Source organism: Ambystoma mexicanum, chromosome 5p (assembly GCF_040938575.1).
Source record: "Ambystoma mexicanum isolate Mex_15411 chromosome 5p, UKY_AmexF1_1, whole genome shotgun sequence".
Lineage (NCBI taxonomy): Eukaryota > Metazoa > Chordata > Amphibia > Caudata > Ambystomatidae > Ambystoma > Ambystoma mexicanum.
In genome coordinates, this window is record NC_090930.1 from 71,602,674 (window position 1) to 71,628,569 (window position 25,896).

The 25,896-nt window shown below is 48.3% G+C and overlaps 1 protein-coding gene across 5 annotated transcripts in view; it reads left to right on the forward strand.

Moving 5' to 3' along the window:
* Positions 1-645: 645 nt before the first annotated feature.
* P2RY4 (pyrimidinergic receptor P2Y4) overlaps positions 646-25,896 on the forward strand; it is a 262,657-nt gene continuing 237,406 nt past the window's right edge. Inside the window, exon 1 of one of the 5 annotated variants that reach the window (XM_069612476.1) lies at positions 646-836. The gene's annotated coding sequence lies outside the window, so the exon portion shown is untranslated. Of the gene's footprint in view, positions 837-910; positions 962-1,144; positions 1,259-1,947; positions 2,073-25,896 lie in introns of those variants that run through there. The other 4 variants (XM_069612475.1, XM_069612474.1, XM_069612473.1 and 1 more) reach the window with 4 other exon arrangements.

A 25,896-nucleotide genomic window follows, 5' to 3' on the forward strand; every position in this document is an offset into this window, starting at 1 on the left:
GGCAGCCACACACTCTAGCACACGCATGGCCATGTCATGTTTTAGCCCAAGGTGATGGATTCGATGTATGTACTTCATACCACATGTCAGGTCCAATGTACTGTTTCGTCCTGATATAGAACACACCCGCTTCCTATTATCAAATTACAATAACAACACATTTAACCAAAATAACGCGTGGTGGTGCTCTGGTTCTAGGGCCCCCCAGTGTTCTCGCTGCCGGGGGAGGGGTCCCAGCGTTTGCCCTAATGCCCCAGTTGGTCGGTGCGCTGGCTGGAGAGGTCTGAGACGGAGGGCGCCACGGGAGCAGCTGCAGAAGGCGAGAGATGCCAGCAGAGGCGGCAATCTGGGGTCCGAGCCCAGGCTGGGTAGACTCAGCCTTTCCCCTTTTCTGGCCGTGATGAAATGCGTACCATTGAGCTGGAGAGTAATGACCTGCGAGACCTCCTTTCGTCTGAAAGTAGCGCGCACATAGTACAACATAGTTCGCAGACTGGGGCCCACAAGAGACCCCCGAAGGGGCCCCACAATGAACGCCGGGCAGAGGTGGGGGCTGACTTCGTTCCTAGCCGGCCCTTGGGTGGGCGTGCCGCTGGTTAGACATTAGTGGTGGGTGGCCATGCGGCTGGAAGCCCCTGGGCACCGGCTACCCCCCCCCCCATCACACACGCTGACATCACTGAATGGGAGGCAGAGAAAGTTTGGAGTGTCCAGAGGCTGCACGCGAGAGCTGGGAGCAGGGGCTTCGGAGACTGCACGAGGAAGCGGGTGAAAGAGACAGCCGGGGAGGCGGTACAGACAGCAGCAGGAGGCAGAGACGGCAGCTACGACAGCAGGTGGGTTCCGCCATCAGCAGTCAGAGAGACAGCTCTTATCAGAGACTGCAGGGGCAGAGGCACATGAGACAGGAGGCGTCGGCAGGAGAGACGGAGAGGGCAACAGGGACAGCTGCATGCAGAAGGTGAGAGATGCCAACAGAGATGGGGGAGGCGACAGCAGCGACCTGAGAGACAGCACCAGAGAGACAACCGGGGAAAGGACAGTAGAGGAGAGGTCAGCACCTAAAAGGGCGGGTGAAGGGGCAAGGAAGGGGTCGAGGCTCTTCTCAAAGGCAGGCCAGCCCTTTGTGTGCAGGTGCAGAGGGCTTCTGGGCGCCTGTGTGACCGGTGTCTGCCAGCTAGAGGCGTGAGCAGAGCACAGGCCGCCAAGGAGTCCCTCTGCCCAGGAGCACACGGTGCAAGACCCGGAGACAGTGCACGTGAGTAGTCAATGAACGGGGATCGGCACTGGTCAGAGACCGGGCGGGTGGGAAAAGAGAACAGCAAGAGACAGGCCGCAGAAACAAGACAGACTGCTGTGGGATGGAAAGCGGGAGACGGCACAGAGAGGGTAGAAGTGCTAGGGCAAATGGGTAGAAGCAGGGAAGACATTATCGAGAGATATAAAGGGTGAGGGGCAGGCATCTGTGCACGTGCAAGGGCGGGATGGTGAGGAATATGGAAGCAGAATTGGGCGTGAGAGAGAGGCGTGGGGCAGTGTAGGGACGAGGCGGGCGGGTATGGATCCTGGCGGGGGCCCACTCCGCCTTTCAACCGTGGGAGGTTAATACGTGGAGTCTTGCGTTCGCTTCCCTAGGGCTCATGTTGTCTGCTTGATATGGCCTTTACTCGTTACTGTCGGATATTGAGGGGAACGTTGTGACCCCAGACAGTGGGGCGAGGAGGATGTAGTGTGAGGGTCTTGAAAGATAGCTCGGTGGCTTGAGGGCCTGCTGCTGCAGCGATCACTGCAGCCGTCCTGCTTTCTAAGGCGGGGCGCGGGCAGGCAGGGCCCGCTTGCCCTATACACGCGGGTTAGGGGAAAGCGCCAGACCCTGCACCCCTCCCTCCCTCCCTCAGGCGGTGTCACTGCTCTGCTTCCAGTGGGTTGTGCTCCCATCTCACGTCGCCCCGTCTCAATCCATGGAGGCTCCGATCTGAGGGGAATGTGTGGCCAGGAGCAGAACGAGCCATTCCATGTATCCGTAGCGCCCAGAGGCTGCGAGCGGGAGGCATCAATGCGCTGGTGTGTAGGTATGCTCGCATCTCACGCAGCCTCAACCCTTTTCTTCTTCACTAGCATTGCCTCTGTTGACATGTCCCGTTATTTACGCCTCCCCGCCGTGTGTCTTTCCAGGCTGGTGTGTGGGTGTTTTCCAAATCTTTACGTCTAAAAAGGGGGGGGGGGCTTTAAACTATGGACAGCTGCAGGCAGATGTTGCTGTAATGGCCTTCCTCATTCATTCTCAACCGCTGTGCAATGCTTTCAACGCGAGAGGACTTTGGGAGTACTAGCCGGTCCCAGCAGCTGCTCAATACTTCCAGACTGGAAGTACCGAGAGTTCTCAGCTATCTCTCAATACTTCTGATTAGGAGTACTAGCCGGTCCCAGCAGCTGCTCAATACTTCCAGACTGGAAGTACGCAGAGATCTCAGCTATCGCTCAATACTTCTGATGAGGAGTACTAGCCTGTCCCAGCACCTGCTCAATACTTCCAGACTGGAAGTACCGAGAGTTCTCAGCTATCTCTCAATACTTCTGATGAGGAGTACTAGCCTGTCCCAGCACCTGCTCAATACTTCCAGACTGGAAGTACCGAGAGTTCTCAGCTATCTCTCAATACTTCTGATTAGGAGTACTAGCCGGTCCCAGCAGCTGCTCAATACTTCCAGACTGGAAGTACCGAGAGTTCTCAGCTATCTCTCAATACTTCTGATTAGGAGTACAAGCCGGTCCCAGCAGCTGCTCAATACTTCCAGACTGGAAGTACCGAGAGTGCTCAGCTATCTGTCAATACTTCTGATTAGGAGTACTAGCCGTTCCCAGCAGCTGCTCAATACTTCTAGACTGGAAGTACCAAGAATTCTTAGCATTTCTGATTAGGAGTACTAGCTGTTCCCAGCAGCTGCTCAATACTTCCAGACTGGAAGTACTGAGAGTTCTCAGCTATCTCTCAATACTTCTGATTAGGAGTACTAGCCGGTCCCAGCAGCTGCTCAATACTTCCAGACTGGAAGTACCGAGAGTTCTCAGCTATCTCTCAATACTTCTGATTAGGAGTACTAGCCTGTCCCAGCAGCTGCTCAATACTTCCAGACTGGAAGTACCGAGAGTTCTCAGCTATCTCTCAATACTTCTGATTAGGAGTACTAGCCGGTCCCAGCAGCTGCTCAATACTTCCAGACTGGAAGTACCGAGAGATCTAAGTTATCGCTCAATACTTCTGATTAGGAGTACTAGCCGGTCCCAGCAGCTGCTCAATACTTCCAGACTGGAAGTACTGAGAGTGCTCAGCTATCTCTCAATATTTCTGATTAGGAGTACTAGCCGTTCCCAGCAGCTGCTCAATACTTCTAGACTGGAAGTACCAAGAATTCTTAGCATTTCTGATTAGGAGTACTAGCTGTTCCCAGCAGCTGCTCAATACTTCCAGACTGGAAGTACTGAGAGTTATCAGCTATCTATCAATACTTATGATTAGGAGTACTAGCCAGTCCCAGCACCTGCTCAATACTTCCAGACTGGAAGTACCGAGAGTTCTCAGCATTTCTGATTAGGAGTACTAGCCGTTCCCAGAAGCTGCTCAATACTTCCAGAGTGGAAGTACCGAGAGTTCTCAGCTATCTCTCAATACTTCTGATTAGGAGTACTAGCCGTTCCCAGCAGCTGCTCAATACTTCTAGACTGGAAGTACCAAGAATTCTCAGCATTTCTGATTAGGAGTACTAGCCGTTCCCAGCAGCTGCTCAATACTTCCAGAGTGGAAGTACTGAGAGTTCTCAGCTATCTCTCAATACTTCTGATTAGGAGTACTAGCCAGTCCCAGCAGCTGTTCAATACTTCCAGACTGGAAGTACCAAGAGTTCTCTCAATACTTCTGATTGGGAGTACTAGCCAGTCCTAGCATCTGTTCAATACGTCCAGACTGGAAGTACAGAGAGTTCTCAGCTGTTGCTCAATGGTTCCAGTTTGGGAGTACTAGCCGTTCTCAGCTGCCGCTCAATATTTCCCATTTGGGAGTGCTAGAAGTTCTCAGCTGTTTCTCAATACTTCCAGTTTGGAGTACTAAGAGTTCTCAACCATCGCTCAATAATTAAAGTTTGCGACAAGTAGCTGTCCTCAGCAGTCCCTCAATACTACCAGCTTGGGAGTACTAGCTGTTCTCAGCAGCCACTCACTACTTCCACTTTGGGAGTACTAAGAGTTCTCAACTATCTCTCAATACTTCAAGTCTGGGAGAACTAGCAGTTCTCAGTCATCGTGCAGTGTTTCCAGAGTGAGACTATGAGCATTTCTCAGCAGTCGCTCAATGCTTCAAGTTTGGGAGTACCAGCAGACTCTCAATGGGGGAATACTGCCAGTTCTCAGCAGTCGCACGTTGCTTTCAGTGGGAGAGTATTGGCGCTTCTGAACCTTTGTGTGGCTTTTCCCAGAGTTGCTGTACGCGTATTGGGAGACCTAGCCCCTCCCAAGCACCGGCACCATAGATTTCTACGAATACCATTTCCCCTAATGAGATTTCACAGAATGTATTTCTCCGGAAATGGTAGGGGAAATGGTATATGTGTAATGCATAATAGGTGGGGTGTGGGGTAAGGGTATAGGTTAGGGTAGAGAGGGGTGAGGGTGGGCTCTGGTGGGTCTCGCGCCGCATAAAAAAAAGAAAAGTTGAAAAAGTAAAAGGTAGATTTCGATTTTCGGTGAAATCTCCATTAGGGGAACATTTTTCAAAGAAATGACGTACATCCTCCCAGCACAGCAGTTGTGCAGTGCTTTTGATGTGGATGCAATACTTTTACACCAGTTGTGCAATGCACACAGTGGACGAGTATCACTACTTGAATTGCACAGTGTGTTTAATATGAGCGTAAGAGCAGGAAACCTTTGCACAATACTCTACACTGGAGAATACCTCGGCCTTTCAGCAATCACCAGCAGTTGTGATGTACTTTCAATGGGAGTGCAATCTGTTGTGAAATCATTTCAAAGGGAGAAAACCAGGTCTTCCGAGCACTTGTGCAATACTTTCCGGTGGAGAGTATCGGCATTTCTGTGCATGGACAGAACTTCCAGTGGGCAGAGATCAACACTTCGCACCCACATTGGCATCCTTCTAAGCAGATGTGCTGTGCTTGCAATGGGAGTGTGGTGACACTTTTGAGAATTTCTTCCATATGTTTTTCTTCAAATGGGCGCCAATTGGTACTCCTCAACATCGGCACGAGTTTCTCACCGGTATCTAAAAACGGAGTGGTACTTGCTCCGGAGTGCTGGCCCTGCAGTAACAAACTCTATGCTAAAATCGAGAAGTAATCACCGCCCCCTGCTTACCCCCCAGGGGGCAAGGCTGGCATTCCTCTGGAAAAGAGATCCTGTCGGCTATGTTTATGACCCTGCCACCCGGAATCAGCAAAACGTGTGCCGATTGAATGCAGATCGCTGATGCCTGAATATAGGAGCATATTGGGAATATACATGTATTTATTTATTTATTTATTTGGATTCATGAAGCGCACAAAGCGGCCCGTGGGCATTGAAGGCCCCGTTACAACAGGGCTTCTTACATAGTTACGCAAACAAAGAAATGACAGGAGCACCTGTCTGTGGTTCTTGGTTACATTAAACCATAGACAGGCAGGTGAGAAATGCGGTCACATAAGATGGAAAGAAAAAAGAACACGGGAAGGTGAGAAGTGAAGAGAATTATAATGCTATAGAGGCCGGGGCCTTCGGGATCTACGGTCTAAGCTGTGAGCTGGAGTCCCTTCCTGTGGCGCAGCAGTGGGTATTATTGCATGGGGTGCAAGACAGATGGGCTGGCTTTGGTAACAGCGAGAGGAAGAGCGCAACACTGGGGGCGGGGGGGGGGGGGGGGGAAAGCATGTGCAAGTGACAAACCTGGGAGACCTGCCGGAATCCTATGATTGCACTCTTTAAAGTGGGTAAATACGATTTAGATATGTTACAATCTGGTTGGAAATGTCTACATATAGTTTGTATAATGCAGTGGATATGATGACGACATATGAGGATGTGTCTGTAAGCAGTGGGAGAGAAAAAGACTTTATTGAATCGCTGACTGATTGTATGGACATGTTATCCACCGCGTCTTAGACACTGTTTTTGGTTTCCTTGTTTGTTTATTTGTGATGCGCGCCAGACCTAAGGGTATCAGGGCACAGCAGAAGATACACGATACATTTCAGCTTAGGTCACAAAGTACTATACAAAGATGGGAAAACATAGTGGACTAGACATATGTGTTGAATGAACTATGATTAGTAATTGCCAATAGATGTCAAGTTTGTGTTAAAGTTCTATTAGAACTAAAAACAAATACAAATAATACATTTAATGGGAGATCACTGTGACTTCTTAGCAGTTGTTCAAAAGTTTTAAGGTGGATGAATCCGTACTTTTCAACAATTGTGTAATAGTTTTAATGGGAGCATACCAGTACTCGGCAGCTGTGTAAAACCTTTAAGGGGACATACCAGTACTCCTCGGCAGTTGTTCAATCCTTTTAATAGGAGCATAACAGTACTCCTCGGCAGCTGTTCAATCCTTTTAATAGGAGCATAACAGTACTCCTCGGCAGTTGTTCAATCCTTTTAATAGGAGCATAACAGTACTCCTCGGCAGTTGTTCAATCCTTTTAATAGGAGCATAACAGTACTCCTCGGCAGTTGTGTAAAACCTTTAAGGGGAGCATACCAGTACTCCTCGGCAGTTGTGTAAAACCTTTAAGGGGAGCATACCAGTACTCCTCGGCAGCTATGTAAAACTTTTAATGGGGCATACCAGTACTCCTCGGCAGCTATGTAAAACTTTTAATGGGGCATACCAGTACTCCTCGGCAGTTGTGTAAAACCTTTAAGGGGAGCATACCAGTACTCCTCGGCAGTTGTTCAATCCTTTTAATAGGAGCATAACAGTACTCCTCGGCAGTTGTGTAAAACCTTTAAGGGGAGCATACCAGTACTCCTCAGCAGTTGTGTAAAACCTTTAAGGGGAGCATACCAGTACTCCTCGGCAGTTGTGTAAAACCTTTATGGGGAGCATACCAGTACTCCTCGGCAGTTGTTCAATCCTTTTAATAGGAGCATAACAGTACTCCTCGGCAGTTGTGTAAAACCTTTATGGGGAGCATACCAGTACTCCTCGGCAGTTGTGTAAAACCTTTAAGGGGAGCATACCAGTACTCCTCGGCCGTTGTTCAATCCTTTTAATAGGAGCATACCAGTACTCCTCGGCAGTTGTTCAATCCTTTTAATAGGAGCATACCAGTACTCCTCGGCAGTTGTGTAAAACCTTTAAGGGGAGCATACCAGTACTCCTTGGCAGTTGTGTAAAAGCTTTAATGGGAACATACCAGTACTCCTCGGCAGTTGTGTAAAACTTTTAATGGGAGCAAACCAGTACTTTTCAACAATTGTGTAATAGTTTTAATGGGAGCATACCAGTACTCCTCGGCAGCTGTGTAAAACCTTTAAGGGGAGCATACCAGTACTCCTCGGCAGTTGTGTAAAACCTTTAATGGGAGCATACCAGTACTCCTCGGTAGTTGTGTAAAACTTTTAATGGGAGCATACCAGTACTCCTCGGCAGTTGTGTAAAACCTTTAATGGGAGCATACCAGTACTCCTCGGCAGTTGTGTAAAACCTTTAAGGGGAGCATACCAGTACTCCTCGGCAGTTGTGTAAAACCTTTAAGGGGAGCATACCAGTACTCCTCGGCAGTTGTGTAAAACCTTTAAGGGGAGCATACCAGTACTCTTCGGCAGTTGTTCAAGCCTTTTAACAGGAGCATATCAGTACTCCTCGGTAGTTGTGTAAAACTTTAAATGGGAGCATACCAGTACTCCTCGGCAGTTGTTCGATACTTTTAATGGGAACATACCAGTACTCCTCGGTAGTTGTGTAAAACTTTTAATGGGAGCATACCAGTACTCCTCGGTAGTTGTGTAAAACTTTTAATGGGAGCATACCAGTACTCCTCTGCAGTTGTGTAAAACCTTTAATGGGAGCATACCAGTACTCCTCGGCAGTTGTGTAAAACCTTTTTTGGGAGCATACCAGTACTCCTCAGCAGTTGTGTAAAACCTTTAATGGGAGCATACCAGTACTCCTCGGCAGTTGTTCGATACTTTTAATGGGAGCATACCAGTACTCCTCAGCAGTTGTTCGATACTTTTAATGGGAGCATACCAGTACTCCTCGATAGTTGTGTAACACCTTTAATGGGAGCATACCAGTACTCCTCGGCAGTTGTGTAAAACCTTTAATGGGAGCATACCAGTACTCCTCGGCAGTTGTGTAAAACCTTTAATGGGAGCATACCAGTACTCCTCGGCAGTTGTGTAAAACCTTTAATAGGAGCATACCAGTACTCCTCGGCAGTTGTGTAAAACCTTTAATGGGAGCATACCAGTACTCCTCGGCAGTTGTGTAAAACCTTTAAGGGGAGCATACCAGTACTCTTCGGCAGCATACCAGTACTCCTCGGCAGTTGTGTAAAACCTTTAAGGGGAGCATACCAGTACTCTTCGGCAGTTGTTCAATCCTTTTAACAGGAGCATATCAGTACTCCTCGGTAGTTGTGTAAAACTTTAAATGTGAGCATACCAGTACTCCTCTGCAGTTGTTGGATACTTTTAATGGGAACATACCAGTACTCCTCGTTAGTTGTGTAAAACCATTAAGGGTTAGCATAACAGTACTCCTCGGCAGTTGTGTAAAACCTTTAAGGGGAGCATACCAGTACTCCTCGGCAGTTGTGTAAAACCTTTAAGGGGAGCATACCAGTACTCCTCGGCAGTTGTGTAAAACCTTTAATGGGAGCATACCAGTACTCTTCGGCAGTTGTTCAATCCTTTTAACAGGAGCATATCAGTACTCCTCGGTAGTTGTGTAAAACTTTAAATGGGAGCATACCAGTACTCCTCGGCAGCTGTTCAATACTTTTAATGGGAACATACCAGTACTCCTCGGTAGTTGTGTAAAACTTTTAATGGGACCATACCAGTACTCCTCGGAAGTTGTGTAAAACCTTTAATGGGAGCATACCAGTACTCCTCGGCAGTTGTGTAAAACATTTAATGGGAGCATACCAGTACTCCTCGGCAGTTGTGTAAAACCTTTAATGGGAGCATACCAGTACTCCTCGGCAGTTGTGTAAAACCTTTAATGGGAGCATACCAGTACTCCTCGGCAGTTGTTCGATACTTTTAATGGGAGCATACCAGTACTCCTCGATAGTTGTGTAAAACCTCTAATGGGAGCATACCAGTACTCCTCGGCAGTTGTGTAAAACCTTTAATGGGAGCATACCAGTACTCCTCGGCAGTTGTGTAAAACTTTTAATGGGAGCATACCAGTACTCCTCGGCAGTTGTGTAAAACTTTTAATGGGAGCATACCAGTACTCCTCGGCAGTTGTGTAAAACCTTTAATGGGCTTGTATTGATACTTTTCAGCAGTTTTATAATAGCTATAATTGGAGTATATTAATACTTCTCAGTAGTTATGTAATCATTTTAATGGGAGACTATTGGTATCTTTCAGAAATGGTGTGATAATTTTAATGGGAGCATATCAGCACCCGTAGCAGAGGCAGCTTTTGGTGTGGGGGTGGGGGGGATGCATAATAAGGTGCCAGCGGGACGCTAGGGGACACACTGGGCACAAGGGGACATCAGCCCCCCTTCTGGCTCCGCCACGGATCAGCACTGAAGAGCAGTTACATGATAGATTTAAGGGGAAAGTATCAGTATTTTTCAGTAGTTTTTCAATAGATTAAATGAGGGCATACCATTGTTTCTCAGCAGTTGTATTATGGTTTTAATTGGTGTGTTTTGGTATTTTTTAGAAGTTGTGTAATTGTTTTAATGGGAGTGCATCAGTGTTTCTCCGCAAAGTGTAATAGTTTTAATGGGGGAGTATCAGAACATGTTAACAGTTGTGTAATAGTATTAATATGAGTGTATCAGTCCTTTTCAACAGTTGTGTAATAGTTTTACTGGGAGTGTCTCAATGTATCTCAGCGGTTGTGCTATAGCTGTAATGGAAGTGCAATAGTATTTCTCAGCAGTTTTGTAATAGTTTTAATGGGTGCATGCTACGATTTTTCAGCAGTTAAGTAATAGTTTGAATGTGTGTGTTTCATATTTTTCAGCAGTTGTGTAATAGTTTTACTGGGAGTGTATCGGTCCTTTTCAGCAGCTGTGTAATCGTTTTAATGGGCGGGGAGTCGGGGACACCGCTTTCCAGTAGGAGCTGGGAATATTGTGTGTCTACATTAGCTCCGTTATGGCAAGTCGTCGCCTCCACCAGGCGCCTTGCCGTGTCTGCTGGTCCAGTTTTCTATTCCTTCTCTCCGTTTCCCCCCCTTACCTTTTGCTGAAACTCCAGATATCGTTGACCATCCACGAGAAGGGTCTGCCCAGGGCTAGCAGAGAGGGCAGTTGCCCCCCAGGCGGGTAGGGCTGTTTCTCGCTGTGCCAGGGCCTCAGTGTGTAAAAAAGAGAACTTCTTGTAAGAATGCTTCCCCTCTGTTGTGGTGAATTTCTTAATCACTGGTGAGTTCATTATAAAAAAGAGTTGAATACAGCCCTGGTTAGCAGCCCTGGATGTTACTAAATGGTTGCTGTGGTAACGGCTGTTAGATCCTTTGTTGTGCTGACTTTCGGGCACAGTTGGCCAACACGTCCTGAAAGATGTTGAATTCATGTTTCAAGTCTTGGCAGACAACCAACCGTTTTACTGACAGTTTTCATAGTGTTGTTCAGGAAACTGTGTGAACAGCAAAAGACACGTAAACAACTCATATACACAAATACTCTCAGTCTCGTGAACACACGGATACAGCCATCCACATATACTTTACACAGCAGCATGAGTTGAAATATGCTGCTGACGTTCCACGACAGTGTATATCGAGTGAACAAGGAAAGTAATGTGCCGTTGGTATCTTTTTCTCTGTCTTGTGAGATAGCTCAGTGGGTTGAGCGCTCCCTGATGCGATCTGAGCGTGATCTGCAGGTTGCAGGTTCGAGTCCCAGCAAGGCCAACTCAGACTTTCATCCTTCCGAGTTCGATAAATGAGTACCGATTTCAGTTGGGTGATATTATATGTTCTCTGTAAAACGCGTTGGATTAAGGTGCTATATAAATAACATATCATTACCATTATCACTCTCCTAGTGCACAATCCAAAGCTACAACTACAAGCAAGATTCCGACTACATTCCAAGTGGTGAACGGTCTACATGCGGGCGGAGGGGCAAGGAATGGGATTGGTGTGATGGAATCGGTGACTGTGCAATGTGGGCAAAGGAAGGGACTAAGTGCGGGCTAAGGCAAAGGGCTTGAGTTAGGGGTTATGGGAGGAGCACAAGGGGAATTGGGGTCTGAAAGACATTGAGGGTGAGGGGGAAGGGAAATAGGGCATATGAGAGAAAGGTACACAGATGAGAAGGTATCTCAGCAGGTTGTGTGCCTGTTACCGATGATGCCCAGGAGCACTTGCTGTGGCATGGTGATTGGCCATTGCCAGAGAGGGGAGCAACACAGCACCCAATGAAACTCAGACCATCTAGAAAGAGAGGCTCTGCTGTGGAGGGCCTGCCTCTGGAGAAACAGGAGAGAACTACCAAGCTGGCAGCCTTGAATTCTCAAGGGGCAAAATGATCCTGGGCACAGCAACTATGACAATATTCAGATAAGTATTGGTGAGAATAATAAGACCGCCATTACCAGACAATCATTACGTTTTTGGGCTCTCATCGTAGGAGTTCCCTTAAACTGGTCCAAGCTTTGGCATCATGTAGGTATAACCTGTGCCGGGCCATGGTAGACTAAGGTGATATCACCCGCATCTGAGGTTATTGCCCCTCATCTGAGGTGATTGCCTCCTCATCTGAGGCGATTGCCCTCTCATTTTAGGTATTTCCCCCTAATCTGAGGTGATTGCCCCCTCATCTCAGGTGATCACCCCCCCCCAACTAAGGTGATTGCCTCCTCACCTGAACCGATTGCCTCTCATTTTAGGTATTGCCCCTCATCTGAGGTGAGTGCCTCCTCATCTGAGGCGATTGCCCTCTCATTTTAGGTATTTCCCCCTAATCTGAGGTGATTGCCCCCTCATCTCAGGTGATCACCCCCCCAACTAAGGTGATTGCCTCCTCACCTGAACCGATTGCCTCTCATTTTAGGTATTTCCCCGTAATCTGAGGTGAGTGCCCCCTATCTGAGGCAATTGCTCCCCTCTTCTGAGGTAATTGCCTCCTCATCTGAGGTGATTACCCCCTAATCTGAGGTGATCGCTCCATCAACTGAGGTTATTGCTCCCTCATCTGAAGTGATTGCCTCCTAATTTGTGATGATTGCCTCCTCATCTGAGGCAATAGCCCTCTACTTTTAGGTGATTTCCCGCTAATCTGAGGTGATTGCCCCCTAATCTGAGGTGTTCGACCCTTCATCTAAGATGATCTCCCCCTCATCTCATGTGATTGCCCCCTCATCCGAAGTGGTTGCCCCTTCATATGAGGTGATTGCCCTTAAACCATCAATCAGCCCCACACCACTAGTGCACCTGAAGGGATCCAAACAGATTGGAAACACAAGTCAATTATAAACCTCCTTGTCCAATTTTGGTATCTCTGCAAGGTTGTGGATGGTTGGTTAGTTGCAACACAGCGCAAATACAATTATTACCCAATGATAAAAGGGACTGTCCAGTCAAGGTTGTATAAAAGTATCTACTTTATTATTATTACAACAGGCATTTCTAGCCCACTACAAAATACAACCCATCCTGCAAAGGAACACAGAGGACAGACAGTTTCACGAAGCAAAGGGATGCACTCTGGATGCTGACAGGAGGGTTGGCGGTAGAGCAATCAGTCTTAACTGTTCAAGGTTATTTGGTTTCAGCACCAAGGGAACGAGGGGTCCTAAATGTCACTAGGGGCCTTAGGAGAAGGACCTGGGGACAGAAACACAATACACCTGGTGCTTGAGATGATCTTGATGCTCGACAGCATCGAGTCAGTTCCAGGACGCTTTGCAGCTCCTGCGACAGAGTTCAAGACGGGAGACAGCTGCGGGTATCAGGTGGCAGGCAGTTCAGCAATCAAGGCTGGACGGACGACTGCAGGCTAGCCTACACGGCGGCTCGGGGTCAAGAATCGCTGTCTCTGTGCTGGATGGCGGATCTGGAATGCTGGTCGAGGCATCTCGGACAGCTTTAGTGACTGCTACGTGACAACAGTCAGTGGTGCAACCAGTCGTGGTTCGAGGGCTCCACTGCCTCAAAAGTTGAATTAGAAGATGGACGCTGGTTGAAGCTTGTTGTGGCACGCCTCCTTGCTTCTTCGCTGGGCTTGTGTCGTCCTTTAAGGCGGACGGCCCAAAGCTGAGGATAGTGTTTGCAGGTAACAGCCTTGTCCTTTGTTCAGATACTCTCTGGCACTTCCCACCTAGGAAGCTTGCTGGCAGAACCTAGCTGGGCACGCTGTGTGCTGGCTAGGTACCAGTTCAGGAGCTGCTGGGTGGGTCATCTGAGTCTGGTATCTCCCTCAGTTCCCTGGGAGAAGTTTAAGGGAGGGATCTAACTTCCTTCTTAGAAATCCTGGCCTTCCTTCACTGGCAGAACCTGTAAGACAGACTGTACCTTCAGCCAGGGTCCAAATGAATCCTTCTTCTTACTCCTTTCGAAGTTGTTGGTTGATCTGCCAAAAGAGGGGCTCAACCCTCTTTTAAAGCCACATGGGCCCACGTGATTGGTGCAGGCTAACCCTACCTTAATTAACCAATCCTGGTTCCCCACCAACAATCTCTTGTATGCGTGAGGTTATAAACAGAGTGCTTTGCAACTGGAAAGGTAAGGGGTGACAACATGTACTAATAAGTCCCACCCATCTACCTGTCTGTTGTGGACCAAAGTGTCGCTCTGGTTAATTGAGATCTCCAAGTCTCTTGATCAAAGCACAGGTCTCCTTTGAAGTTTGTGGCGAGAACAGACTTTCTGTCTGCATCAAATCACATATTTCTTCCCTCTGAAAGGGGGTTCCCTGCAGGGGTTGACTACTGTAAACAGGTGTCCCAGACATGACATTCACTGCCCTTTATATAGAGGGGTGGGAGTTAGCTTCAAGTTAACACATTGCCTATCAAAGAGGTGTTAGTGTCCTATCCCTTGTGTTAGTTATGTGACCAGGCCTTATCACAGGCCTGCTTTCATTTTAACTCTCATCAGCATGCGCTGCCACCACACAGAACTTTGACAATAGAGCAGAGCGGATCCAGGGAGCCTTTTATATTTAATTAGGCTAGCCATGGCCGGAGAAAGGTGGTGCCTACCCCCTTCAGAGATGCTTTGATGTACCTGTGGCTCTCACATTCCAGCTAAATGTAACATGGAGGAATGCACCTGTAGGCTGTGTCCCCCCAGAGTACACTTGACTATGTGTTTGTTGTGCAGCGAGCATAGGAAAATGCATGCAGATTAGCCCCACACATTTTCTGAGGTTGATCTCCCATCATTCTATTCCTTAAACAATGTTTAAAAAAAAGCCCAGGCGAGTGCACAACCGCTGTGCGGATAATTGAATTCCTCCCACCCCTCATCTGAGATGATTGCTCCCTCATCAGAGGTGATCGCTCCCCTTCATTTGAGCTTATCGCCCCCTCATCTAAGGTGATTGCCTCCTCATCTGAGGTGATTGGCCCTCATCTGAGGTAATTGACTCCTCATGTAAGGTGATTACCCCCTCATCTCTGAGGGGATCGCCCCCTTATCTAAGGGGCTTGGCCCCTCATCTATTGGTATTGCCCCCTCACATAAGGCGATCGCCCCCTCATCTGAGTTAATCGCCTCGTCATCTGAGGTGATTACCCCTTCATGTGACGTGATTTCCCTCTCATCTGAGGTGATTGACTCCTCGCCTGAGGTGATTGGCTCCTCATCCTGCATCAATCCCTTAAGTGTAGTTCAGGTAGAATCTACAACGTCCACCTGGTAGAAGGGTGCAACATCTCAGATAGACACTCCACATATCTAGCCAGCCTTTAGCTTGGACAGCTTTGTCAACTGTACACAGTTCATTTAACGTACAATTTGCTCATAGGATCCATCCATAGAACAGGTCTACAGATTACAGCAGTATAAGAATTATTACATAGCTGCACCACTTCATGAATTAAGCAATATGCCCCTCGCAGCGGGGCATATTGCTATTAGTAACCCGTCCCGCAAGACCGGGATACTAAAAGCATCTTTTTCTGTCCCAAAACGCTGCTGCATTTCGGAACAGAAAAAAAAAATTACAAAGAAAATGGCCGCCGGTAAAGGGAAAACAGAGTCCGTTTTTCTTTTCCATGGTGGCCATCGGGAGCGGACGCGCTGAGAACAGAAGTGTTCCCCGCGCGTTTGCTCCCGAAAAAAGATGAAATCTGAAGGTAAGTGGGGTTGGGAGGGCGGGAAAGGGGGAGGAAAAAAAAAACATACCTTAATCCCCGGCTGGGGACGAAGGCAGCCACCAGCCGTGTGGAGGCTCGCAGCGGGGTAATGCCCTGGCAATAGCCAATCAGAATGTTTCTTACATTCTGGTTGACTCTCACCAGGTACTAATGATTAATAGCACCCACCCCAGACAGCTACAGACTACCACTGTCTCCTTTTGTGCCCCAATATATTCCAATTTACTGAAAAGAACCACCAAAGGTTACTTCCACCATTCATAGGCAGGCCATGCCCATAGCCCCCTCGTACTATTGTTGTCATCTCGACTGATGATATCACCTCACAACTTCAGGCCCGTTCTGCCATGGGGGGCTTGTAAGTCTAGTAAGTCTGGGTTGGGCCCTCTGCATCCCACCCATTGCTCATGAACCTGCACTCCTCCAGACCTCAAGAGACCTGTAAGCAATCACCCTGAAGCAGGCTTGTTTCCCCGCTGTCTTTGTCCAGGTTATTGAACATTCAGATCCTACCTAATGCTTAGTTGATCTGGAGGCTTTCTGATCCTCTCTCTCTTTCTTCCCAGAGGCTTCCCGGTCCTCTCTCTCTCTCTCTCTTCTTGGAGACTTGCCAGTCGTCTTTCTCTCTCTGCAGAGGCTTCCTGGTCCTCTCTCTCTCTTTTTCTTCTTGGAGACTTCCCAGTCCTCTTTCTCTCTCCGCAGAGGCTTCCTGGTCCTCTCTGTCTCTCTTCCTCGAGGCTTCCCATTGCTCTCTCTCTCTTCCTAGGGGCTTCCCAGTCCTGTCTCTCTCGTCCTGGAGGCTTTCCGGTCCTCTCTCTCTCTTCCTGGATTCCTGGTCCTCTCTCTCTCTTCCCATAGGCTTCTCAGTCCTCTCTCTATATATATTCCTGGAGGTGTCCTGGTCCTCTCTCTTCCTGTAGGCTTCCCGCTCCTGTATCTCTCTTTCCGGAGGTTTCCGGCCTCTCTCTCTTCCCAGAGACTTCCTGGTCCTCTCTCTCTCTTCCCAGCGACTTCCTGGTCCTCACCCCTCTCTACTCTGAGGTTCCCTAGTCCTCTCCCTCTCTTCCTAGAGACTTCCAGTCCTCTCACTCTCTTCCTGGAGGCTTCCTGGTCCTCTCTCTCCCTTCTCAGAGGCTTCCCAGTCCTCTCTCTCTCTTCCCAGAGGTTTACTGGTCCTCTCTCTCTTTCCAGAGTCTCCAGTTCCTCTCTCTCCCTTCTCAGAGGCTTCCCAGTCTCTCTCTCTCTCTCTCTCTCTCTCTCTCTCTCTCTCTCTCTCTCTCTCTCTCTCTATCTCTCTCTCTCTCTGGTTCTTAAGTTGAATATGAAATAACAGAAGGTAAGGTGAAGTCTCCTGTACTGTCTAAATTGTAAACTTTGGAACTGGAAATCAGGGCTCAGACCCAGCCTTGCAAGTGTTGCACACATTGGGCCTCATTAGGACCCTGGCGGAGAGGGTATTACGCCAGCGTAGTGCATGGCGTACCTCTCCGCCATACTACGAGTTCCCGTAGCGCCATGGAGGTTTTCTCCGCCTGGTTTTACCAGCCGGAGAAAACCATGGCGCTACGGGACCTCGTTGTTAATTACGCCACCGTATTTTACGGTGGCGTAATTAACTCCTTCCCCACTCCCATTATACCCTATGGGGCGAAAATGGGAATGGGGAAGGGCAGAATGGGGATTGGGGATTTACCGCTCCGCCGAGGTCGGAATGGGGCGGTAAATCCGCCAACCCCCATGGCGCTATCGGCGGCTTTCCGCCATGCTTCGCGGTGCATTTAGCACCGCGAAGTCCGCCTGGGTCGTAATGAGGCCCATTATGTGAATTTGAGCAAATCACTTTACCTGTGTGCCTTATTTCCCTTACCTATCCTGCTTTGGATTGCCTGCCAGTGATTGTACCAAAGGGACAGTCTCAGTCAAATGGGTTTATAAAATATAATGTTACTCCCTAAAGGATTCTGCTATGAACCATTCATATAATATGTGCCGGCAGACAGGCAGGATGCCTAGTGAGGGTCTTATGTGGCGGAGTGCTGGGTACAGGTTAGATAGGGCTGGGAGACAGGATGCCAGGCACGGGCCTTTTTTGATGTGGCGGCTCGTGTTTGGTTCTTAGAGTGATGCCAGACCCCCTGGCTCTGCTCTGGCTCGGCTTTACCAATGAGTGCTGTGAAGTCTCGCCCCTTTGCATTGGTTGAAGAGAAAGAATGGGATGGAATGAGGACATGTGACATGCTGTCAAATTGCAAACTGGGGCATGAGGAAACCTGGGCTCAAACCCCAGCTTTCCCATTTCACCAAATGATGTTGTTCTGGTCAGATCATTTTACAACAGTTGGCATGCGAGGGTGGGTTCCAGGGGCCTAGGGCCCCAAGACCCCACACACATCACTGAAAGATCTAATGCATCCTGTCCTGACATGATGAAAGGAAAGCAATGCCAATCATTTCTACCATATAGAACATATATGTTTATGTATAACTGTGGTGTGCCCTGTTTAAATCCGCTTAATATGCCACCATATAACTTATATCGCCTAGGTGCCTGAGGGCTTTGTGCGCAGCTATAAATGTAAACACTAAATGCAAATACAAATAAATATATATTTGAGAAAGTGTTGATATTCAGATGGCCTGCTATAGAACTTGGGGCTGCTGCATTGCGGGTTTGGGTCACTGAGCCACAGGCCACTAAATGTTACATGCCCCCCAGGCCAGTAATTGCGGATCCTGCCCTGGTGGGTCGGCTCTGGGGACAGAAAGAGCCTGTGCTGTTCTATTTGCAGAGAGGGAGCTTGGTGCAGAGCTCCTGGCGGGAACTCTCGCTGCTGGACCTGGAACAGTCCCAGGTAAATAAACCCTGGACATTCCGGCGTGTGCGTGTGCGCGGCCGATGCCTCCATCTGTTCCTGGGCTGTAAACACCCGGCGCGTGGAGGTTTTTCCGACATTCACTTGTGTGCAGAGAGCCATCCTTGTGTACTTACACGCAATCAGACGTGTCCAGATGCTGAAGCCCGCAGCTGGTTGCTATTATCGTGTTTCGCCAAATACACGCTTTAATCCCAGCTTCTGCCTTCAGTTGCCCCCTCTTGGCATCTCATCCTCGTTATCATTATCATTATCATTATTATTATGATTAGGGTATTTATTGAGTGCAGATTTAGCGCCGGGAAGCAACGCAGCGCTTTTTTTTATATACCCTCCCAATTGTCTACATGATATGATATATGATATTATATTTTATTTCTATCGCGCTCGTACACAAGTGTTTCAGAGCGCGACAAGGCAAGGGAGGGGAGCAGTGGAGAACAAAACACAACAACAACGATTTTACTAGGCCCAGTGACATTGAGAACGCGCAAGTGCATGGAAGGGGGAGAGTGGAGAGTGCAGAGCAGAGGCGAACAGATACATAATAATCAATAAAAAATAGAGCATTGAGGCAATAAACAGTGGTAGTGCAGCCAGCAAGTGGCAAGGGCTGTGTTTAACGCAGCAGGCTGGGTAAGTCTGATAAGTGCAGAAAAAGAATAAAAATGGAGGGGGCTGTATGGGTACAGATACAGTTCCAGTGCAAGGGGGGGACCAGGAGGCAGTGCAGGAGGGTGGCAGGGTGAGCAGGTACCTGGGCCCAGGGGACAGAGGGTGGCCAGGTGCACAGTGCCAAGAGAGAAAAGATCAGCAGGGGAGAGGGGGAACGAAGGCAGAAGCAAATAGGAAGGTCTTGAGGTGCTTCCGGAACCGGAGATGGTTCTCCTCAAGACATGTTGCCAGGTGCAGTATTTATTTGCACTTTCTCTGCTGTTCCTTTTTATCAATAGTCCCGCAAGCACATGCTGGCAATGTGTGCTCAACGGCACCTCACTGAAAATATTGACCTGTAACCAGGAAAAAACCTCCATCTGAAATGACTCAAGTGAGTGAGACCACAACACCCAAACCATACCTGCCCACATTTGAAAATCAAAAACCCTGAGATTTATGCCCGCCCACAGCCACACAAGACTCCGCCCCTTTGCACACGGCTCCGCACACACACCCCGCCTGCACGTCAAAATGTGCTGTTTGCACTTAACAGTGGAATGCAATAAATGTCATTAAATTGGCTTTTCATAACCACCAGCGTGTACCCTCGACTTGAGCCCTGGCAAACCGGCCAAAAAGAACGAAAGCTGAAAAAATAAGAAACGCAGAATATTGCTTACAATCCCGTGTCATTAATGTGCTTTCAATCCGGTGTCATTAATGCTTTCAATCCGGTGTCATTAATGTGTTTTCAATCCCGGGTCATTAATGACACTGGACTGAAGGCAGTATTGCCGCGTTTACTTTGCTTAAGCTTTCATTCTTTTTTCCAGTTTGCCTTACGTGTTAGTCGGCCTTCAATTTAGGGCGACTAAAACATAAGGGAAACTGGCCAAAAAGAATGTGACTTGTATGCATGCACAGGTGGTGTTTTTAGTTTTTTTCTTGGTGTTATACATGCCTCCCTCTCTGGGCATGACATACTTTGATGTGGTCTGGTTGAGTGTGCGTTAGACCAGAAAGTTATTCAGCTGTATTGAAGATGGTGAGTAAATGTTTTAGCTGTATTTTCTTAGCTGTATTTTCATGTGATCAGTGATCAGACTGCCTCAATATGTTTTTCTACATTTATTAGAATGTATTTTCTAAACAATTGTGTTGAATGGTATCATTGCCACATTCATTTAGGCTTCTAACAGTTTCTTGAACATTGTAATCCAAGAGAGTCCTGGTGTCTTGTGCTTTGTAGCGTGTGTTTGATCCCACCTACAGGCTCCCTTTTGAATACATTTCAGAGGGTCACCACTCATTGTTTTTGTTGTATCATCAGATAATGGTACAGGCCGCTTGTTGGTAATTGTCAATGATACAGGTGTGGAGAAAACAGGAATTCTGCATTGGAAAGTGATCAATTGCAAGTTCTCATGGATGATTTTTAGGCATGTCTATACAATTCTTTTTGTATGGATGGGATTTTCAAAGTGCAAAGCGAGTTGGCAAGCAATGGCGCGCTGTACATAGGGGACTCGCCCAGTGGGTGACAAGCAATGGTGCAAGGGTAGAACAGAATGGGCCATTTCTTGCAAATTGTGGGCTCTGCTTTTCTTCGCTTACAGCAGCACTGAGGGGTATCCTGATAATCGTACATGTTTCCGCCCCTCGAGGCCTGAAGTTTGACAAGCCTGCTATAGACTGTCCCCTGATCAGGCTGGTTTCATCGAGCGCTGCTTCATTCTGGGTAGCGAGGCTGAGCCTGCAGACGTCATGTGTTGCTTTTTCTCCCCTGAACTGTAAAATGAGGCTATTGGCTTTCTTATTTATTTCCGTTTACGCCCTTCTTTGCTTTTTAAGCACACATGCCGGCCTGATTTCTCTCTCTTTTCCACATTGCGTTCTTTTCTAAATCTTCGAGTTGACTTACAATGAAATTACACATATGGAAAGACATACCTTATAGTTTGGTCCGAGGACAAGAATGCTGCATGCGCACTATTACGGCCCTGGTGCAGGGGTAGTAACGCGCAGTGGAAGCACATACGTATCGCGTCAATCGATGCACACCTGTCGTGTTCCCCCTACCCTTCCTTTCCCCTATACCAGCAGTCTCCAGACTTTTTCATACTGTTACCCCCCTTGTTTGTAAATATGGTATGTAAATGCCATATCTGCTTATATTATCTATTAAAAGAAGTCACTGTCCTCCCTTTTGTAAGGCTCTTGTGTCCCCTCCTGGACACCGCCCGGGCCCCTCAGGGGAGCCAGCCCCACAGTTTGAAGACCACTGCCCGACACCCTTTCTAGGCTATCCCTGGCAAATTCACGCAGTGTTTAGGGCAACTTTCTGAATAAGAAAAGGAGGATAGCTCAGGGGCAACGTGCTCGCCTTGGAAGCAGGACGACAAGGATCACCACAGTTTCAATCCCCCGGTCCACGCTTAGAAACCTCTGGGTATTAAGCGCGTTATAAATAACCTATTATATCATTATATCAGAAGCCCTGATGTTTCTTATTCAGAGAAAGGACGACGATAGCATAGAATAGGGGAGGGGAAAGCTGGAGACCGTGCAGTGTGTGTGCATCAGTTGCAGGCGGGGGAAGGGACTTACTGGCTGGGCCTGCAGTCTCATAACCTGTATTTCTGTCTGACCCCCAGCTGTTTTTTTAATGGATGGTGACATCTGCATCCTATTGGAAACCCTGGCAGCGGTGGGATCGGAAACATCTGGATTTTGCTGTAACTCGCACTCTTCTTTTTAATGATATTTTCCCGCCCACTTTACGGGTGTGTCTCCCTCCTTCTCCAGTGTTGTGTCTGGATGCTTGTCACAATGTTGTGCTTGCTCTCTTGTGCTGACTCCTCCTCCCTGATCACCTTGTTGGGACCCTACGGGCAAGACCCCCGTTGAGTTTACACATCCTTTCCAATGAATGAATAAACCAGGTTTGCACTGTTGTTTTAACTTGAAAGAATATTTGCACCAGGGAAGGACGCTCAGACAATCAGGTGGCTGGAAACACTTGTGAACACGCAGTGTACCTCCTGCGTTTCCCTACCCTCCCCGGAGGTTCTTCCCCGGGTGCCGCCATCTTGATAGAGGGGAGGAAACAGTGAGAACATGCAGTGTACCTCCTGCGTTTCCCTAGCCCCCCGGAGGTTCTTGCCCGGTGCCACCATTTTGATTGTGGGGAGGAAACAATGAGAACACGCAGTGTACCTCCTGCGTTTCCCTAGCCCCCTGGAGGTTCTTCCCCGGGTGCCGCCATCTTGATTGTGGGGAGGAAACAGTGAGAACACGCAGTGTACCTCCTGCGTTTCCCTAGCCCCCGGAGGTTCTTCCCCGGGTGCCGCCATCTTGATAGAGGGGAGGAAACAGTGAGAACATGCAGTGTACCTCCTGCGTTTCCCTAGCCCCCCGGAGGTTCCTCCCCGGGTGCCGCCATTTTGATTGTGGGGAGGAAACAGTGAGAACACGCAGTGTACCTCCTGCGTTTCCCTAGCCCCCCAGAGGTTCCTCCCCGGGTGTCGCCATCTTGATTGTGTGGAGGAAACAGTGAGAGCCCGCAGTGTACCTCCTGCGTTTCCCTAGCCCCCCGGAGGTTCTTCCCCGGGTGCCTACATCTTGATAGTGGGAAGGAAACAGGGAGAACACGCAGTGTACCGCCTGCATTTCCCTAGCTCCCCAGAGGTTCTTACCCGGGTGCCGTCATCTTGATTGTGGGGAGGAAACAGTGTCAACACGCAGTGTACCTCCCGCGTTTCCCTAGCCCCCCAGAGGTTCTTCCCCGAGGTGCCGCCATCTTGATTGTGAGGAGGAAACAGTGAGAACACACTATGTACCTCCTGCGTTTTCCTAGCCCCCCAAAGGTTCTTCCGCGGCTGCGGCCATCTTGATTGTGGGGAGGAAACAGTGAGAACACACAGTGTACCTCCTGCGTTTTCCTAGACCCCCAAAGGTTCTTCCGCGGGTGCCGCCATCTTGATTGTGGGGAGGAAACAGTGAGAACACACAGTGTACCTCCTGCGTTTTCCTAGCCCCCCAAAGGTTCTTCCCCGGGTGCCGCCATCTTGATTGTGGGAAGGAAACAGGGAGAACACGCAGTGTACCTCCTGCATTTCCCTAGCTCCCCGGAGGTTCTTACCCGGGTGCCGTCATCTTGATTGTGGGGAGGAAACAGTGTCAACACGCAGTGTACCTCCCGCGTTTCCCTAGCCCCCCAGAGGTTCTTCCCCGGGTGCCGCCATCTTGATTGTGGGGAGGAAACAAAGTCAACATGCAGTGTACCACCTGCATTTCCCTAGCCCCCCAGAGGTTCTTCCCCGAGGTGCCGCCATCTTGATTGTGAGGAGGAAACAGTGAGAACACACAGTGTACCTCCTGCGTTTTCCTAGCCCCCCAAAGGTTCTTCCGCGGCTGCGGCCATCTTGATTGTGGGGAGGAAACAGTGAGAACACACAGTGTACCTCCTGCGTTTCCCTAGATCCCGGAGGTTCTTCCCCGGGTGCTGCCATCTTGATTGTGGGGAGGCAACGTAAAAAGCGACTATGTCCCTTTTCTTATTACTATGGCGACGGGCATCTTGTTTTTTTTATTTTTTTATGCGAGCTTGGGCTCATGTAATCCCTGCGGAGCCCGTCTCCCATGAAAAAAGAAAAATGTTTGCACCATGGATCGAAACCAGAGTGTGAATTCCAATCGCCCCCTTGTGGGGTGTGCGTACATGGCCGGTAACTGCTCGGCCTGCCTAGGCTCAGGCTGTGGGCCAGTACCCGCCATGTACACCCGCCGACGTAGGCGGTATAGCTAGAGTGACATTTGATGGGCCCCCAGCCAAGGCCATGTGGTCATCACAGGGAACATGGCTTTGCCACCTTGTGGCACTTGGCATTGCTTCTGCCCTTAACTCTAGGTGGCAGTGCAGTGTATAGGCAGACCACCTCCCTCAGAGCCAGCATTGATGTTTATTTTTTATGGTGCCCCTCTGCCGCTGGTGCCCAAGACAGGTGGCTAGAATCTCCTTTCTGTATCACTGGCCTTGACTCAAGTGCCAGTTCCACACCCTCCTTCTTCATTCAAAGCAACCAGTGCCTATATGTGGGCTGCAGGCACTGCAATGACTAATCAAGACGGCTGGCAAGGTTGCCCTTTCGTGCCCCGGTGTGTATGGGAATGTCGATAGGGTGGGAAGTCCGCAGGCATAAGGTAGTAGTGCTCCAGTGCACTGTGGTGAGGGGCATCACACTTGTGCCCCGAGAATCGATGCAGTAGCCGCATTGTGAGCCCCACTTGCGAAGCTTTCCAACATGTGTATTTGCCCACTGCAGTGCCTCAGCATGACCACACCAGCATTGCTTATGTATCGGAAGGTGTAGCGTTCTTTCATCGATGGGTGAAATTTCGATGTTTTTCTTTTTCAGTACATTTTTCAGAAAAAAACTCATTGAAATATTTAGGGGGTTTGGAAACGTATATATAAGCGGTGGGCATGGTCGGGAACAGTTAAAAAAATAATAGGGGATGGGGAATTAAGGGGAACCCCCCCAGAAATTTTAATAAATCAATTTCGATTAGTTTTTTTGGAGAAAAATACTCAGGGGAAAAAACCTAGAAATTTCACCCATTGATGAAATGACTTTGAACCGTATCGAAAGGTGTAGACCTGCTGAGAACCAATCAGACTCAACCTTAAATTGCCATGTCCAGCCTCTCCAGTCCTTATGTCCTGGTGTAGACTGGAGCTGTTGAAGGATCAGGGTTTGGTTGCTGCAAGTCCGATTCACAGGAACACGTATTATGTAATGTAATGTCATTGGTTATTTATAACGCGCTTAATACCCAGAGGTTTCAAAGCGTGGACCCGGGGATCGAACCGGTGTTGTTTGATGTCTTTTTGTTTCCAAGGCGAGTGCGTTGCCCCTGAGCTATCCTTCTGAGACAATATATACAAAAGGACCAGAATAGATCCGCACAGTTGTTACAGCAGCCCTTGATTGTTAGGCCACATGATATAGGGCAATATGAAAGATCACCGGGCCCTTGTTATGAATCTGCGGATGGCAGAGAAAAGTTATGTGGTTTCCAGAAAACGCACCACACCTAAGAAAGTTCTCCAGGTGCTGATCATCTTCTAATGGAAGAGAAACGTTTCAAGTTGTTTCCAGAAAACACATTTATTTTGTTGTTGCCAGGCAGATGAATGCGTCATTCATGGCCACTACCCCTCACCCACTCCAACATGGCACTGGTGACAAAATCTATGCATTAAGGTGACCATCCCGGTCTTATCCCAGACAGATACAGGAGGCAACAGACCTAACGTACTAAAGATGGCAAGAATAAGAAAACTCACTGTTAAACTGACACACACGCATGCAACAGACACGAAGCAAAGATACACTCACAGTGAAGAAACGCAGAAACTAGGTTAAATATGCATATGTACACAAAGGATATCACTTGCAACTTGAAAGACATGAAAAACATACCATAAGCAATGTATAAGCTTAAAAGCAACACAAATAATAGACGTATATAGCTTACTAATATAGAAACACAACAGTAATAGGCAGCCATCTTTTACAAAATGGAAGTCGCTGCACTCATTAAAATGAGAAAAAAGGCCTCGAGGCTTCATGGAAGCTAAAACTGCTGAATTTACTGAAATACAGATCTGTGCTGCGCGGATCCTGACAAGGTTATGGAGATATTACAGAGTGCTGGGACAGTTCTGAAAGAACACGAGATACTAATTTCCATAGTACAAGATATATTTCTCCAAGATTAATTAAAGAATAACAAGCCTTTGAAAGCCAGGTGCAGGATAATTACGAGCTCAAACTCGATAAGGA